The sequence below is a fragment of the Scomber scombrus genome, chromosome 3, assembly GCF_963691925.1.
Source record: "Scomber scombrus chromosome 3, fScoSco1.1, whole genome shotgun sequence".
Lineage (NCBI taxonomy): Eukaryota > Metazoa > Chordata > Actinopteri > Scombriformes > Scombridae > Scomber > Scomber scombrus.
This window is the reverse complement of record NC_084972.1, coordinates 8,141,600-8,159,134: the sequence shown is the minus strand read 5'-3', so window position 1 is coordinate 8,159,134 and position 17,535 is coordinate 8,141,600.

Sequence of the window (17,535 nt, the reverse complement as noted above, 5' to 3'; positions counted from 1 at the left end):
CAGAGGCTGACTGAGGTTTGCAATGAGGTTTAGACAGGGGCTGGGCGGACCGTCTTAAAGTTTCATGTTAACTAGGTTTATTAAAGCCATGTTTTTGTTCTTTGTTGGTTTGTGGCCTGCCTATTAGGGTTTAAAATGGCTTTGGGTCAGTGATAGATCCAAGCAGCTATGGATTCATGCTGTTTTTGCTCATTATTAACAGTATTGAATGGTAATATACTCTGTAAAGTTTTGTGATAAATTTAGAACATTTTTTCCAGCAGAAAAGTGTAATGAATTACTGATGCTGTTTCAGCAAGAAATGTTTGAATTCTCCAAGTCACATCCCACTATTTTCAAAGGTACTCACTGTTTTCTCACTTATCTACCATGGATGGAAAAATGGCACCAACAACTCATGAAGTATTTCCTCTACTAATTTTGTATGGTCTTTGTGATTCTTCATGCAGCAGAACAAGCAAAGGAAAGCTATTCCAAGGTTCAAATTTTAGCAGTGGATACAATCTCCAATTGTGGCAGTATAATGAAACAGTAAGATCATATCACAGTGGTATTAGAGCTTATGGGTAGAAGGAGTACATTTGCAGTATAATAGTTTTTTTTAGTTAAAGGAATAGTTTGATATTTTAGTTTTAGAGGTGCCAGTAGGTGTACTTTGTTACCTTTGGTCAGAGCCAGACTGCCAGCTGTTTTGCCCTGCTTCTAATTCTTTGTGCTATTCTAACCATCTGCTGGCCTCAAGTGTAAAATAAACGTATTCTCCAAAATGTCAAACTATTCCTTTAAAGGCCCAGCACTGTTTCTATTTATGTACTTAAAACTTTTGTTGCCCTATTCCTGTTCCTGTTGAAGGTCAGTTCAGTGCTGCAGGTTGCAGTCACGTCACTGCCAAGTTAGTCAGGACTCTTCAAGTTGATGATCAGAGTTAGCAGGCCGACACAGGATCTCTAAAGTTTACCCAGCCTGCCGACCAGGAGGGTGACAAATTTCACCCCTCTGCTCTAAAACAGTAATTTATAGCTGAGAATTCTGGGAGTGTGAAAAGCCTGGCGATGGAGGAGCTGCACTGATTTTGTTGGATTGTTTGCTTCTTAGTTGATTCGTATTCTTTTGGCTGACTGTCTCTTCTTTTCTTATCCACATTTTCTTTATTCAGCATATGCTTTGTCCCTCCTTCATTACTTCTCATTCTTTGTCAGCTCCCCTCGGAAAAAACTTTGCTTACCACACTGAAGTCAAAACAAACCAAACCATGAACAACAGGGAATAAACTCCCATCAACAGATTACAGACTCAAGCGTGGCTTCGTTTCCAGAAATATGTAATACATTGCACATGGGTGCTAAATGTGTCCCAGATGCTTGGGGTTCATGTGTTGTTCAGGACGTGCTGTCTGCACCCCAGGATCTGTGCTATGTCATCAAAAATTGTGCTCTCTCATATCCGCTTCCCAACATGGGAGACATTTTTATAACCTATTGTTTATGTCTATATATCTATTCATTTTCCAATTAAGATCTGGGGGAAAGCTGGTGATTATTCTCACTAAACCCTGCTGAGTCATCGGGTGTATTGATCAGATATTGTTTAAGAAAATTAAAGGCGGTCCCAAAAGGAGCAGTTGAAATACTGTTGATTTTTATGTGTAATCAATAGAGTTCACGATGGTTAAGCAGCACGCTGAACTGCTGGTCGGATCTCTTGCCTGAAGGATCAGATGGACAAGCAGAGTCAGTTGCAGCTGCTAAATGCAAAGTAGCTCATGATCAATAGATATCAATGCCAGGTTTTTGCTAGGTCTCTGTGCAAAAGGGAATGCTTTGAGGCGGAAAGCTTACTATTGGCCATATTGACTTAAGATTCAGGGTGATTAAGAACTGGTCACACCAGAAAGTGGCAGATTGCATGTTCATTCGTGCATCCTTGTGAAAAAGGCGGTACTAGAGGCTTGGTGGTGTAGGGATTACACACAAGGCTGGCTAGTGAGACACTGTAGCTGGCAGGCTAACCTCATGCTACATGCTAATCAGTCACAATTACAGCTGCAACTAACGATCATTTTTCATTATGGATTAATCATTGTTTGGTCTATAAAATGTCAGAAATGTGAATCATTGTTACCCAAAGCTCACGATGCAACCTAAAATATCTTGTTTTATCCTGAACAACAGTCCACAACCCAAAGATGTTCATTTTACGGTCATACAAGACTAAAGAAACCAGAAAATGTACATATTTGAAAAGTTGGAACCAATCTTTTATTTGTTTATTTTTTTACATTTTAATATAGTTAGTTAAAATATTTTTGATTTTGCCGTTTTTAATTCAATTTGCTAAGCTTAAACTCATGTAAATGCCTAAATAACCAAGCTCCTCAGGTGCTCAGTGACCTGGTGGTACCTCTCAGGGCTTCTGGCTCAGTATTCTGGGAATTGTAAAGTGCCCTTTTGTAAATCCTCCCCTTTGGACAGACAGCTTTTTCTGTGCAGGGGATCAACATGTGGAACTCTTTACCCACAGGACTCAAAATGGATCATGACTGGGAACATTTTAAACTCAAACAGCTTCTAAAGTGGGATCAGTCATGTAGTTATGAGTAATCTGGTTCTTGTTGTTTTATGAAATTTTTATGGTATGTTTGTGTTTTGTGCTACTTTGTATGCGCTTGTAACTTTTGGGTTGTGATGTGTTTCTATGCATGGCTGTTGTTACTTGTATGTGAAAGTGACTCAGGAGCTGATTCAGACACGAGACCAACATGTTACATTGCCTCAGATGAATGTAAAGGGATGTATGGCTGAAAGCGGTGTAAGGACCGCAGGGAGTGTCTTGCCCATTTATTGGCTATCGTAGCAGCATTGTGTAAGAGTGTGTGATGGATCAGACCTGTAGAAAATCTGTCTAATCAAGTTCCTCCTCATATGTCAACAGAAGGTTTGCATACAATGGAGGGTCAACCAGCAATTAGACAAATCCATAGGTCAAATCCAAAGATTGTTTGAATGCATTGGCATGTAGCTTGGCTGCAGATGGATGAGCTTGGTGATACCACGTGCTTTCCCTCCCTGTCATGTATGTGTGTGTGTGTGTGTGTGTGTGTGTGTGTGTGTGTGTGTGTGTTTGTATGTGTGTGTGTGTTTTCCTCCTCATTGTGTTTCCCCTTTCAAGCTTTGTCTCACAAGCCCTCCTGTTCTTCACACTCGCTTTTAATGTTTCCCTCTCTTGCTCTGTCTATCGCCCATTGATGTTGCTTTTTATGATCTGTTTTTATGATCTCTCTTCTCTTTTCTCCCAGCAACCCTCTTGGTGTGCTGCAGGGAAAGAAATAGCAGACTGTATGTGATTCATTCTGACGCCAGCATCAGTCTTGTGGCTGGCACAGTCTTGGCATGCATATACGCACACACACTGAAGCTCTCAAGCACACACACACACAGCAGCCTTTCCTGTCCAGAGTTTACTCTGCACGCTGGTACGCTGCCCTAGATACCAGAGAGGAGCCAGAGCAAGCAGCAAACATACTTGAACTGCAGTGCTGTGATGTGATTAGACATGGCGGATATCGACAGTGCTTTTTCACAGATTAGTGTGTCACTCTCCGTCATGCTAACCATTGCTGATGGGCGTGAATTTTTAGAGACCAGTAGTTTGTAAAGACACCGATATGTTTGTTTGCGTGGTTGTGTGTGCAAGCCTGTCCGCATGCTTTTTGGCAAACGCCTGCCCTGTGCGTGAGCATGTGTTTGCACTATCTCTCTGTATGTTTCTGTCTGGCCGAAAAGTTTGTTTATATGCAGCCGCTGCCAGCAACACATGTGGACCCCAGCAACAGAGGCGAGAAGAATGATACACATAGATTAGCTGTTCCATGCTTCAGGGAGCGACTGCCGTATTTTTTTCCATGAAATAACCCAAAAGTCTGTGATTTAAAGGCCCTTCGGCTCATTCTTGAGCTTGTGTGAATGTTCTTAAGGGAATTGACACTCATGATTATTTGTCATCCTTTTAACTCACACTTTGGCTTCTACTTTTCTTCTCTTCTCCTGTGGTCTTTTAAATGTCCGTGCCTCGCAAAAAAAGTGCTGTTATATCATCTTTATTGTCAGTTTGATGGTGTGATCATAAGAATGAATGGCGTGTTTATGGCTAGTGACGCCTGTGCTGCTAATTCATAACCACTCGTGCATAAATGAAGCTGACAAAGCAACAGATAGTCTCTTGGAAAGAAAATACTACCAATAAGTAAGTGCAGAGTCTTTCAGTACATTCATCCAGAAATTCGATAAGCCCAGCTTTCTATGCATGTGTGTTGGTATGTTTGTGTTCTTATTTCGTGTGTGTATGTGTGTGCCTCCTCAGTGTGTGTCCTTGTTCTCGTGTCTGAATACTTGGCAGCTTTTCATATTCCTCTTCGTTCCTCCAGTCAGTCTGCACTTTTTAAACAGTGGCTTCATTGATGCTCAGGTCTTCTTATCCTTTACTCCTGCCTTGGACAGTTTTAACTGATTCCACACTAACTTTACTGTTCCACCAAGGTATGTGTGTGTGTGTGTGTGTGTGTGTGTGTGTGTGTGTGTGTGTGTGTGTGTGTGTGTGTGTGTGTGTGTGTGTGTGTGTGTGTGTGTGTGTGTGTGTGTGTGTGTGTGTGTGTGTGTGTGTGTGTGTGTGTGTGTATCTGTGTGTTTGTGTGTGTGTGCACACTCACTTTAGAGCTTGCTTTGATAGGTAATGTCCATCGATATGGAACCAAGCATTCATTTTCACACGTTTTTGCTTGTGCCTGTATGTTTTCTGACTAATTGTATGTGTGTGAGCATATGTGAATGTGTGAGTGCCAGGTTGTGATGTCATATGTGGGTCAGGAGAAGGACATCATTGTGTCTGGAGCACCAGGGGGGGGGTGTTAGAGGTCTGTTTTCGGCCGGAGTGGTGCAGCCCCGACCGGGCTACACAGAGGCCCGTCTGTGGCCTTGGAGAACCCGAGGAGAGCCAGGAGCCCGTGGGGCGAATGAATACGCTGTGAAAAGGGTGTTAAGAGAGGTGTGAAAGAAATCGGAGGGCGAGACAGTGGGTTTTGTGTGGAACCGCTCCCCCCACCCCCTCCCCTCTTCGGTTCTGCGTTACACATGCTCTCTCTTTCTCTTTACACACACACACACACACGCTTACACTTTTCCTTTCACACACATCTCGCACGGAGGTTCACAGTTCAAATAAACAGCGACTCAAGCAGTGGGCCGGGTCTGGTGTAAACAGCAGTGGGCCGAGGTGATTTAGTTTCTCTCAGGGCACTGCTCTCTTTCACTGCTTCCTAATGGGCCATGCTTTAAAAAGGGAACGTAGGGGAGCAACAGTAAGTGGGGAATAAAGTGGGAGAAGAAAAAGCTAGATGGACAGAGACTTCAATGGCACTACCTTGTGAATAAGTTTGCTTAGGCTTGGTATTCAAAACAAGCCTACAGTACATTTTTAAAAGGCATGACAATTGATGTATTGAAGGTCTGTATTTGTGCGGAGGAAGTTTGACCTCGGCTCGATAAAAGACGTTTAATGGGATTTTGTGTAAGTGTGATGGCAGCGGGTGTGGATTGCTCAATGTGACTCATTCCTCCTCCTCTTCCTGTGCTTTCTCCTCATTCTCGTCTGTCCTTGTGTGTGTTTGCTGCCTACCGTCTAAGCTCTCAGCAGCGATCAGTCAATAAAGCCCTGGGGTTCACCGTCTTTATCGGCCCACATTGTGACTCTGTCACGTCCTGGAAATGGCAATTTCTCCTTCAATCCATAGCCTCTGCAGACCCTTCAGGACCCCGTTGGGAGAGGGCAGCGTTCAAGCCTTATTGACGTGGACACGGTGTGTTTAGTGTGTGTGTGTGAGATCTGCTTATTCTCCTTCCCCCTTTGTTAGGGTAAACAGTGTAACAAGATGAAATAGGGGGTAAATGAAATAGCTTAAATCTGACTGGGAGGAATTGGATTGCCATTGGATGAAAACAGACGTTTGAGGAATCTTCGTAGGCTTTCAGAATATGTTCTCTGTGGTTTTACTGCTCTATTAGCTTAAGTGACCTGCTTAGCCCGAAATCAGATTGAGTGTAATCTCCTTATTTATTCTTTCAGATTCATCTGTTCATTATTTCAACTACCACATGACCTCATCCAGAGATTATCTCTCTTGTCGCCCAATTCATTTACTTCCTTTTTCCAGTGCCCTGCTGTATATAAACACAATGAGATGATAACTACTGAAAAGCTCTTATCTGGATTATTGGGGTGACAGGGGTCAATTTGAACTGGAGGGAAAGCAACAACCTGTTACCATCTACCACTACATCCACATAGTCATTAATGTGTGAGTTTTTCCGTCTGTTTGTACCAACTGTGAGGGCATAAAACCCCCAGAAAAATTACATTTGAATAACGTAGTGAAAATGTAAAGCCCCTGACGTATAAATAGAAACAGTCCTCAGTCTGCTTCTTCTATGAGCGATGGTATCCTACGTGAACACACAATGTCAGGCCAGATTTTTTTTGTCACATGAGAGATACAGTTTGTGTTTTCTCTGAGGGCTTCTCACTGGTTTGCAGTGGGCAGGGCTCAGTTGTGAAAGAGTGATGTCATAAACCTCAACGCACCAATCAAGATTTAGCAACATTTGAATCGAAATGATGATGAGGTTGCATTGTTTGTTTGTTCTATTTTGCCCAAGGATTATGTCACTCTGCTAGAACCACACCCTCACAGTCCTGATGAAACACGTTTTTTGAGGGTTAAACGCTTAATAAATAAATAGAAGAATGTCAACTTTTAGTCTTGATTATTTAGTCATGAATATTTAATGTTATAAAGATTTTAAACCAAGATTCAGAGTGATCAGATGTTTTTTATCCAGCAGAACATTACAGGTGTTAAAATAAAACGCACAGTTTATGGGTTAGGGTTAGGGTTAGGGTTTGATATTTTCCAATGTCTCTAAACGGTCAGAATGTTCGTTTAGGTTCCATATCCACACCCTCTTCATCCCTGTTACTGATTCACTTACCAAACTCTGTGTGTCTGGTATGTCTGCGGTCACAGATCAGCTTTTTTGTGTGCGACTGTCATCAATGTGAAGCAAAATCATCCTTCAAGTTCAGTTGCTAATTAGATGTTCGTAGAAAGACTACAAAGCGTTGAACAATGCCAGTGCTGCTCCTCCCACCACAAACATGTCGCTGCCTGTAGTTAGCCTGTAGGTAAAGTATAAATAGATCAAATTAAACCTAGCTGTATATTTCCACTTGACTATCACGAGTCATGTTTAACTATTTCTGTTGTCATTAATTACTTTACCCAAAGCCACACACATAAACAGTGGCTGGTTTCATGATGGGAAAACGCAGACGTCCAGTTAGCGTGCTGAAAGAATATCTTTCTTCTTCCGGCTGAATTGTGTTGATAACAAATTGCAAACCAAACTCATGGTGTAGCTTTATATAAGCACAGCGCCGCGTTCATGTACATTTTTCCAGTATGTGGATCGAACACCCTCAGGCCAAACTCTGTTTGATGGACTGATCCCGTCTGTCGCTGCTCTACCCACAAGTCCTCTGAAGCTAAATATTTAAAGCTGGCATAGCTGAGCGTTTGAGTTTATTTAACTAAAAGTTTGAGCTTAAGCCATTACAGGAGAGCTCCAGAGAAAGTGGAGTGCAGACCACCGCCTAGGCATAGAAGATGTTTGCAAATACTGCCATTTTTAGATTATTACAACAAAGACTTTCCTTATTCCTCACCTTCTATTTCACTCTTAAATCTCATGTGACTCTTCTTGTACCTGAAATGAAATCCTTTCCTTCTACTCTTATTGCATGTTATCACCTGATTTAATATACAGAGTCAACATGTGTTACATCTGTTGCACTTTCTCACCCAACTACATATATTGGTCTTATCCAGTATATTTATGAAGAACAGCCTGAAACTCCACATTAAAGACTTTTGTGTAGGAGAGCTTCATGCAGCCTTCTGAAAACAAGATCGTATATCAAGATTGTGGCTGCTACCCCGCAATTGTGGTCCACCTAATGAGCATGCTAATATTCATTAATAGTGATGGAACATCTGGCTAGTCGGCATGTGATTGTTGCGGGCGAGGGACTCAAGGTGATTTGCTAGAAAGAGCAGCAGAAATAAAAGTCAAAAGAGGTTTAACTGACGGAGACTTGTGGTGAAGTGAATGAAACAAAAGCCTACGCCGAGAGAGAGAGACAGAGAGGGGTGGGAGTCAGCAAATTGGCATTGTCACCCACGCCACCCAGCTGGGTCATGATGACAAGGTGAGGAAGAGGAACATTAGTGGAGGCTGAATGGAGACAGTTGAGTCAGAAAAATGGCTGCAGGGGGTGCTGGTTGTGGGAGGTTAGGAAGTGGGTGGGTTCATTCATGAAGCCACAAGATCATTCTGCTCCAGAGCTCCTGTGACTTTATGTATTGCTTGGAGAGATTTTGTATATTACAAGATTTTATAACCATTTCTGCACAGATGGGAAGGTTGAGCTCTCGGAAAGCTACATCTCCTTTTGCAAGTGTCTGTATTTCTCAGGCACAGACGCAGGAATAATAATCAAAACTCATTCATTGTCTTATTTGCCATTGCTCATATCCCACTGTGTCCACTACAGTATTTCTTTACTTTTCTAAAACTCTTCCTTTTTTTGGCAACTACAGCATGACCTAGTTATGTATTGAATCAGAATCCACATGTACATTACGGCAGAGAAAAAGCTCATTGACAAACCGCCGTTGTTGGGCACAGCGAGCTGGAAATTGAGCTGCGTCGCCCTGGAGAGCGCTGTCTACAGTGGAGATGGATGGTCTGATGGATAGACAGAGGTGGAGGGCTAGGAGTGTGTTTTTCCTCTGCGCTGAAGAGCCCTTGTGTAAGTGGGCCAGGAGGGGCAGAAATAGCTCCAGTCCCCTTGAGGAGTCACTCCACAAGGTCACCTCCTTGCCCTGGGCCTTTATGCGTGAAACTAAGTGTCTTTCTCTCTCTCTCTCTCTCTCTCTCTCTCTCTCTCCTCCCTCTCTTTTTTTCCCTCGCTGTATCCCTCTATTTTCCCCTCTGTGGCTTAATGGCTTACCCAGGCCTCTGCATCAGCAAGGCCACTGCAGCAAGAGTGGAGTTTGTGTGCTAACGAACCCCCGAGCTAATTAGAATTTCAGCCAAGCTGGCTACTCTCCTCATTTCCTTGCCATTTCCCTCCCGTTGGACAAATACCATTTCACCCCTCAACCCGTGCAGAATTAATCCAGTTAATGTTCAACATGGGATGAATAATGGCCACTTATCTGCTGGGACCATGGGTACAGCGGGTGCTTGAGTGGAGGGACCCATAGTGAGCCCCCTGGTCTTACGTCACACTAAATCTGCTTTCTGGGCAAAGTAGGACTGATACTGACAGTCATGGTAGTTGTGTGTTTTTAAAGTGGCACCATCCCATCCCTAAAAGCTAAAAGCCCCGCTCTCACTGAATCCCAGGCTTCTTCTGAGTGTATCTTTCTATTAACTGTCTGGCCATTCCTCTTCTTGGAGCCTGGATGTGAGCGTTTGACATGAGTCATTGCACCCTCAAATCTAGCGTGGGAAATTCTGAGGTCAGACTGGTGTGTGTTGAAGGAGTTCCAGACGCCTTTCTCTGTTGGGGCAAGCACTTTGTTTTAGTATACTGACACTTAATACTTCCTGTTGTCTTTTTTTAAGTTCATTTTCAACTTCCAATTTGCTTTGTGGTTCTGGAAAACTAATCTTTGCCCATCTGCTTTCATACTCTACCTCGGATCTTTTGATGGAACAATAATGGCAACAATTTTTTAAAGAGCTTTCCTACATTTTTGCCTTTTTTATTGAGAAGCTGATCATGTAGAGGCTGACATTAAAGCGTCACCTTAACCATTACAATAGTAGGAGGCCTTAGTTTTGGTCATTTCTGCTGCTCACTACCCTTCTCAATTGACCAGCACAGATCCGGTTGCTGAGGAATGTTATAAGGTTTGCATGGTGTGACAACATTACCCTGCCCCCAACAATCATGGCTGCCATCAGTAATTTTAACGGTTTGGAACACAGTCGAGCAGCCAGTCGGGGAGCCAGATATTGAGCAGTGTGAATACTTTGAGCCATCTGAAATTTGCTTGAGAAATCTTTTCCAGCAGTGGCAAGAAAATATATATGGAAGAGGAAGTAGCCTCCCTCCCTCCCAACATGTCTTGGCTATCAGCTGTTGGGGTTAGTCCCAGCTGCCTTGTGTGTTGACTCTAGAGTGATAGCCATCAGCATTTGCCACATGAAAGGAGAGGAGACTGGTGTTCCTAAAAAAGCAGATGAGAAATAAAGATGGGGAGGCCATGTTGAGATGTTGGCTTCATCTCAAATCGAGATAAAGGCATTGATTTATCAGGAGTGTTTTTCTGACCATATCAGACTGTATATAAATCAGTTCCTTCCCTGGAAAGACTTGAATAATGTTCTTGGAGGATAAGATCCTTTGAGGCAGCACAACTTTTTTTGCAAACTTCAGATGGGCTCTCAGTCCCTGGGGAATATGTATTTACAATATTGTTCATCCTGTGCTTTGGTAGAGACAAAAGTCCCAATATGCTTATGCATGCTTAGGAAGGGAGTAAACCTGTTTAGCTCACTGTCTAAAATTACCAAGCCGAGGCTCTGTGTGCATGCCAGGAGTCCATGTAGGCAATGCTATCTGTGGTATGTCCCCCAAGCTGGCCTGTATGCTTTTATTCAGCCCTCTTGTGGCATCTAAAACAGCTCACTGCAGGGCAGGGAAAAGTTTATTGGGGAAATGGGAATGATTTTTTTGGGGGAAACGACTGGCCCCAAACTAGCTGACCCATTCTGTGGTTGCTGCAGGCCGAGGACACTGTCACTTAGGGCTCCTTGTAAAATCCTGTGGATAGCCCGTAAGTGGAGCCTGAGCAGCAATTGATATTCTTGTGTTTGTAAAAGACGCTGCGATTATGTTCTTATGTATGAGACTTAGTGAGAGTTGCCCTGCCACGTGTGAGAGGAGAATCCAGGGACAGAAAGACGGCTTTCACTAAAAAAGAAAAGCACAGCTTTCGTCTGACTCCGGGGAAGCCAGAGGAACAGTTCCTGAAAGGAGAAAAGAGACTGCAGCACTGTCCTCAAAAAATGAGGAGGTCGTTCCATAGCTGCCGGCTGTTTTCGGCAACAGCAGCAAAAAAATTCTTCCTCATGCAGCTTTGCGGACGTTATTTCAAAGCAAGCTTTTTTATTTTCCTTTCCACATCTCTTTTTTTTAACCCGTGTTTAGCCAACAGGCAGCAGCAGTGCACTTTGGGAAAAAATATACACAAATCTTGATTTAATTACTCTCTAACCCACTTTAATGCTATCTGTCCTCCAAGTTGCCTTTTAAAATCTGCCACAAATCTGTTAAGCTTTGATTGCCAGAGAACTTTTTTTCCCGGCTTTGGATGTTTTCCCTTCTTGTTGACACATTGTGTGTAACACAGAATCAGCAGATGAGGAGTGGCAGTGGGACTCCGATAAATACTCATAGCACTCAGTTTAGTAACAAGACAGAATAGATGGCATTACAGTTTATTTTCATCCACGTGTTTTGGAGATTAAGAAGGAACCACAATAGCTGAGATGGTAGTAATCAGTTTGGGAATCTTTGTGCTGTTTATGTTGAACTAACTGACTCCACAAGTTGATCATATCAACACCAGTCCCCTAAATGAATTAACATTTTCCTCTTTAGTCAGCAGTATTTGCTCATTTGTGTGAGAAGTACTATTTTGTACTTTTGATAACCTAATAATAAAAATGAGGGAGTAGTCAAGTGATTATAAACTACATTGTCACAAAACAATTCAGCCTATAGACGCTCACTGACTTGGAAAGTATAGCTAAATTGGCTTTACATTTGCTTTTTATTCAGTGGATTTTCATTGGTCTGTAAGCCTTTTGTCCTTGCTCCAGCTAATGTCATTTTAAACAACACTGTTTTGTTTACAGGGGCTCACCTCTCCGTTTCCCCATGCAGGTCAGCGCCCTGGGGCTCCCCTTTGCTCTCCCTCCCTCTCTCCCTCTCTCCTCTTTACCCCGGTCAGTTGATTGAGGGAAGTGGTTCAATTCACATGCAAATCCTGTCAGAGCACCAGTCATTCACACTGCTAATTACGCCAGTGTTGGGACGCTGACTTGCTGACATCACCGGGATATTAGTATGCGGGGAGGAAAAAGAGACAGGGGTCGCTCTCCTTCTCCCTCTGCGCCTGAGTGTGTGTGTGTACGTGTGTCAAACCAAACACAGAAGGCCCAGAATAAGACAGGAAGTGAGCAAGTCTGCCTTCAAAGCAAAACTTTAGCAATATATAATCCAAATGGTTTGTTAAGATAATATACGTGTAAGATGTTTTAAGACTTGAAATAAACGTGATAAAGTATATGCAAGATCTGGCATTGTCCTCTAGCACTTAATCATAGTGATCTGATTGTGTGTAGCCTGTGGGAATTGTTGTGTTATAGGGACTACAACATTAGTTAAAGCTGTTTTCAGAGTGAACAGATGTCGCTTTTTAAAATAGCTGTTAGACCTATAAATCATTTTATGTTGGTTTTTATGATTGAGTAGGATATTAAATAAAAAATATGACAAATAATAAAAAGAAATGACTCAAGATTTACTTTTATAGCAGCAGATTTACACTTGAACATAAAAGTTAATTGTTGACCTTGGACCAAATAACTTTTTCCAGAGCTTTCAACCACATCTCAGGGTCTTAGCAGCAGGAATTTGCATCAAGCTTTAAATTCATTTACAGATAATTCTGGACAGTATTCTTTCTTTCAATGTGTCTATTTTAAAAATATTTTCCCCTAACTTTTATTTACATATAAAATTGTACCTAACATAGAACATAATTATGCGTGTGTGGTAATTGTTCAGAAAATAATATCACAGTACATACATTTAGCACAACACAATATTAAACCAAAATAATAAGCGTCTTAAATTGCTGCCTTTATTATGAAGGTTGACACCGGAAGTGGTGATGCTGTAATGTGTACGGGTTTAACACCGGTTTAAGGATTAAAGCGCTGCTATTCAGTGGGTCGGTCAGCGAACGGAGGAGCTGCAGCGCTCCGTGCTTTTACGCACTGAAAGTCCGGACGGATTGTCTCTCAGAGTCGGCAGCAGTGTTTTACCTCAGCACCTAAAAGGAGATTTCTGTTTTTATTCGTTCGGATTGAAAACATTTCTGCGGGATCTGCTCTCTTCTTTGGATCTGTGGCTTGCTGCAAAAAAGGATTTAGTTTTTTACGCACTTAAAGTTGGCTTTTGGCTTACGCTTTCTCCTCGTTTGCAGAACTCCTGAATGTGTTTGCGGAGAGCAGAGGGGGGGTTGACAAAAGGTTTTTAAAACCGGGTAGGGGGGGGATAAATGTAAGTGGAGGGGTACAGACACCACACAGTGAGGTTGAGAGTGGGGTGTTTTCGTGGCAAAGCTGCGGCGTTGGAGCGGTGCGACAATTTCTGCAATGAGGAAGACGTGTTTTAAAACCTCCAGCACCGCAACCAGCACCGGGGTCACGGCTATGGCTTCCGTCCACCGCAGTTTGTAAGAAGGTAAGCAGCAGGTCGTGTTTTCTGTTGTTTTGGAGCTGTATCATTTCGGGGCTCGAAGTGCGTAATGGAAAAGAGACGTGTGTCACAAATCTGCCTTATAAAAAAAAACTACATTTTAAAGCCTGTTGTCTAATTAAAAGGAATGAAAGTTGTTTTTTTTTAAACTAAGTTTTTTCATTCTCCATGATTTTTCAAGTTTTATCCTTAAACATACACTTCACCCCTTCATGCCCTAAAGAGGAGTGTTATTTGGATAAAGAAATAACACCCAGATGCAGAGTTGACGGACTTGCGCTGTAGCTTTCCCTCTATGGACGTGTTCTCGCTGCTTTTTTATCCCCCACCCCACCTCCCGGAGCGCAATGGTCAGGCTACCGTGCGCTTTCTAGCCAGAAAGTCTTTGTTGTGTAGCCTCTGTGCCATATGGATTTCAGCTTGCTTCGTAAACAAACAAAAAATAGGGTTCAGAGAGAGAGAAAAAAATCCTATTTATTCCTCCCTAAATCAGCTTGTTTCAGGATGTTTCGCCAGTTAAATCTCATTGTGTTGTCATTAGTTGAGTGCGTCCCAATAAAACTGGCTGCTTATTTGTAAGAGTTTGGAAACAAGTGGCATACTCGCAGGGTCCATGGCAGTTGTTTTAAGAAGAACATTACAAGATTCATCACAGGCTAATTGACCCGTTAAGATGGCTACTTTTTGGCCGTGTAAAGGGTCAGTGGATTAGCACATGAATAGACTGACGGGGGAATAATGAATGATGTGACTCCAGCAGCTGGCTGCAGTATCACTGGCTGAGAGCAGCAGAAACATTAACTGAACTGACAGACCACCGTTATTTCTGACATGCACAACTGCCTCTGGAAAAATGTCAGTGCTTTAATAGTTACTGCTTTTTCCCACTGACACAGTCCAAAAAAATAATATATTATTCCAATACAAGTCCTAGAGGGGCCACACTGGATTTGCTCTGATGTTTTCTTCTAAAATGTTTCAAGAGCTACATGCACTCATTCAGTAAATGCTGCTGGTTAATGTATTAGCTATTGATCTGGCAGCCACGCAGTTACCAAGTCTTAGTTTGGTCTGAAGCCTGCACTGTGAGGTTGTGTTGGAAGCATGTCCCTTCCATGACTCCCTCTGTTCCCATCCAAAGTAGTGTCACTTTATGGAACAAGTCAAAGCTGAATGAATAAGTAATGTGATCCAGCCTCAAGTGTAGTGTATCTCTGGTTGAAAAGCGTCCCAGTGTGATGTTACATAAAATTCTCCCTCCTTCCCAGTTGCCACAAAAATCTTGTACGGTTTAATTCTTAGAAAGAGAGTAGGGGAAATTATGATACTCAAAGCTTTTTTAATTTCTTCACTGGAGCAGTTCACAGGAAAATAGCTCAGTCTTGTTATGCTGTGACAGTTGAATCCAGAGATATGTGTACATCCATGTGCATATGTGTGTAGCCTTTTTGTGTGTGTTTTACCTACCTGCAATCACCAGTTACTGCAGATTAGATTATATAGGTATATTGTCCCACCCAAGTTGTTGGTTAGCTCTTGCTTCACTCATTTTAGACTGTGGCACAGAAACTTATCTTGACCCTGAAAATCTGAATAATCTGAAACATAAAACATTTTCTGTCCATGGTTTAAATTGAATGGCTATCTACTGCATTGGACAACAAACATGAAAACAATAATTTGCATTTAACACATACATCCCCCGTGAGTTTAAAGGGCACTATTTCAGGGGTACCGCTATTTCATTGTCTATATAACTATAGAGTGGGACAGGTCAATGAAAGAATGGACAAAAACTTGAAGAAACAGTTTGTCCTTTATGGGGCCCAACTCCAAAAACACTGGATCCTACATTTCCCATAATGCATCTCAATAACATTAGATCCCCCTGGCCACATCTCTTAAATCTTAATTTGTAACACAATTTAAATCGTAAGCCCAATCAGTGATAACCCAAAAGACGTCATCATGGTTAACTTCTTGAACCACAAAGCCACAGAAGACATTCTGACATAACCCTAACCCTAACCCAACTGTGTTCATGGGTTGAGTGCAGTCATATTTCTTGTGACCAGTAAATGTACCAGTGTGTGACATTGGTGGAGTCCCCCTTGAAAAAAGCTTAAGGGAGTTGTCATTGTTGGATGCTAGTGAAAAATTTAAAATTCAAATGCTTCTCAGTTCTTTTTAGAGCAGAATAACAATTATCTGGTGGAGGCTAGTGGACCAGAGGCTAGACTGAAACAAGGACAGGACTTTGGCCCTCTATAATTTGTTATGACAGGTGAATGCTGGCCTAATCTCTGTCCTCTGGAACACGTTGCATCTGGTTCTTACTAATTGGCCGCTAATGGAAAACGTCTTTGTCGAGCCTGATTCTTGTCGGGAACACCTCCAGTCATGTTTTGCTATGATTAAATCCTAATGGCTCTGAAGTCGACATGCAACCCAGAGACTTTGTAGTGTTATACTTTGGTCATTTGTGAAAACAGAGCTGTTCGTTAAGGCCCCTTGATAATTCCGACAACGGCTTCAAAACACTGAACGGAAACATTGCATCCACCAAACGAAAAAGGACATTTAAAGAGAAAAGAGTCTGTCCTCCTCTTCTCCCACCACTGCCTCCAAAGAAAACAAAAGCAGAAGCATGAAGAAAAAAGAAGACTTGGCTGCAGTGTACACCCAGCTGTTCTGTCCTCCGTGCTCTCCTTTTTTGTCATCTGTCTTCCACTTTGGTGCAGAGCCGTCATTTAAAGATGGGATTTTAATCTGACCATCTAGAGTGATGCCATGGAAAAGCTGCAGCGGTTTTGGGAGTTGCTCAGGAATGAATGTGGAATTAAATTCCTGCTTCAAACCCTCTGAAGGCTGCATTTCTACTACTGGATCTCGAATGAAGTTGAATCAAATGTTTTCTAAAGCTCACGTTGAATAGTCTTCTAACCCTACCCCTAACTCTTTCTCTTTGTTGAGAAGATCATTTCTGATAGCTCCCTGTTATCTTTAATCAATGAAAAACTTGTTCAGTCAAACTACTGTCTATGGTTTGGCCAAAGACTGTCAGGGGGCTTATCAAACACTAGTTACGTATTAAAGCAACCTGTTACCTGGGTTACAGGGCTAATCGAGAGGAACAGGACGATGATAATTAACCTGAAACGGTGAATGATTGTCCACTGACAACATGGTCACAAAGATTACTATCCAACAACATACCCCCCAGGTCTTGAACAAACCTCACACTCCAACTGGCCAATGATATGTCAGCCTTTACATCTCCCGGGGGGATGAAAAAGTTCAGTCACAAGAGAAAACCGGCCTCTTAACCTCCTTCTCTTTACCTCACAGTCATTTATGAGGCGTCAGTGATGTACTTGACTGGTATTACTAGAGTCCCCAAATCTCTTGTAATTGAAATCATGTAGATTACAAGGGGAAGCTCTGGGATTTAGTTTCAGTGGAGGGGAAATCCCAGGCATGTGCATGAAGCGTGTTGTAAATCATGAGGAGAGAAGGGGAGGGAAGGAGCAACAGGCCCCTGTAAACCTACAGTATCTCTGCCAGCACTGATGTTAGGAGATCAGATGTTTGCAAGGTGAATCACATGAGAAAGGTCATCACACATCTGTATTCAGAGAGTGGGTTGGAGAGGTGTATTGCTCTAAAGGTTGCAAGCCTCTCCGCCTGTTACAGTCTCTGTGGAGTTTAACTTGGAGGCAAAGTGTGAGGTTGTGATGTGTCCTGTCAGAAGAATGCAGTGTGAAATGCTTTCCTTCAGGTCCACTCTGCTCCTTCTGGCTATTTGTATACTCTTATCTCCAAGAGTCCCTCCTCACCCCAAGGCAGAAATAACTGCCAAACACC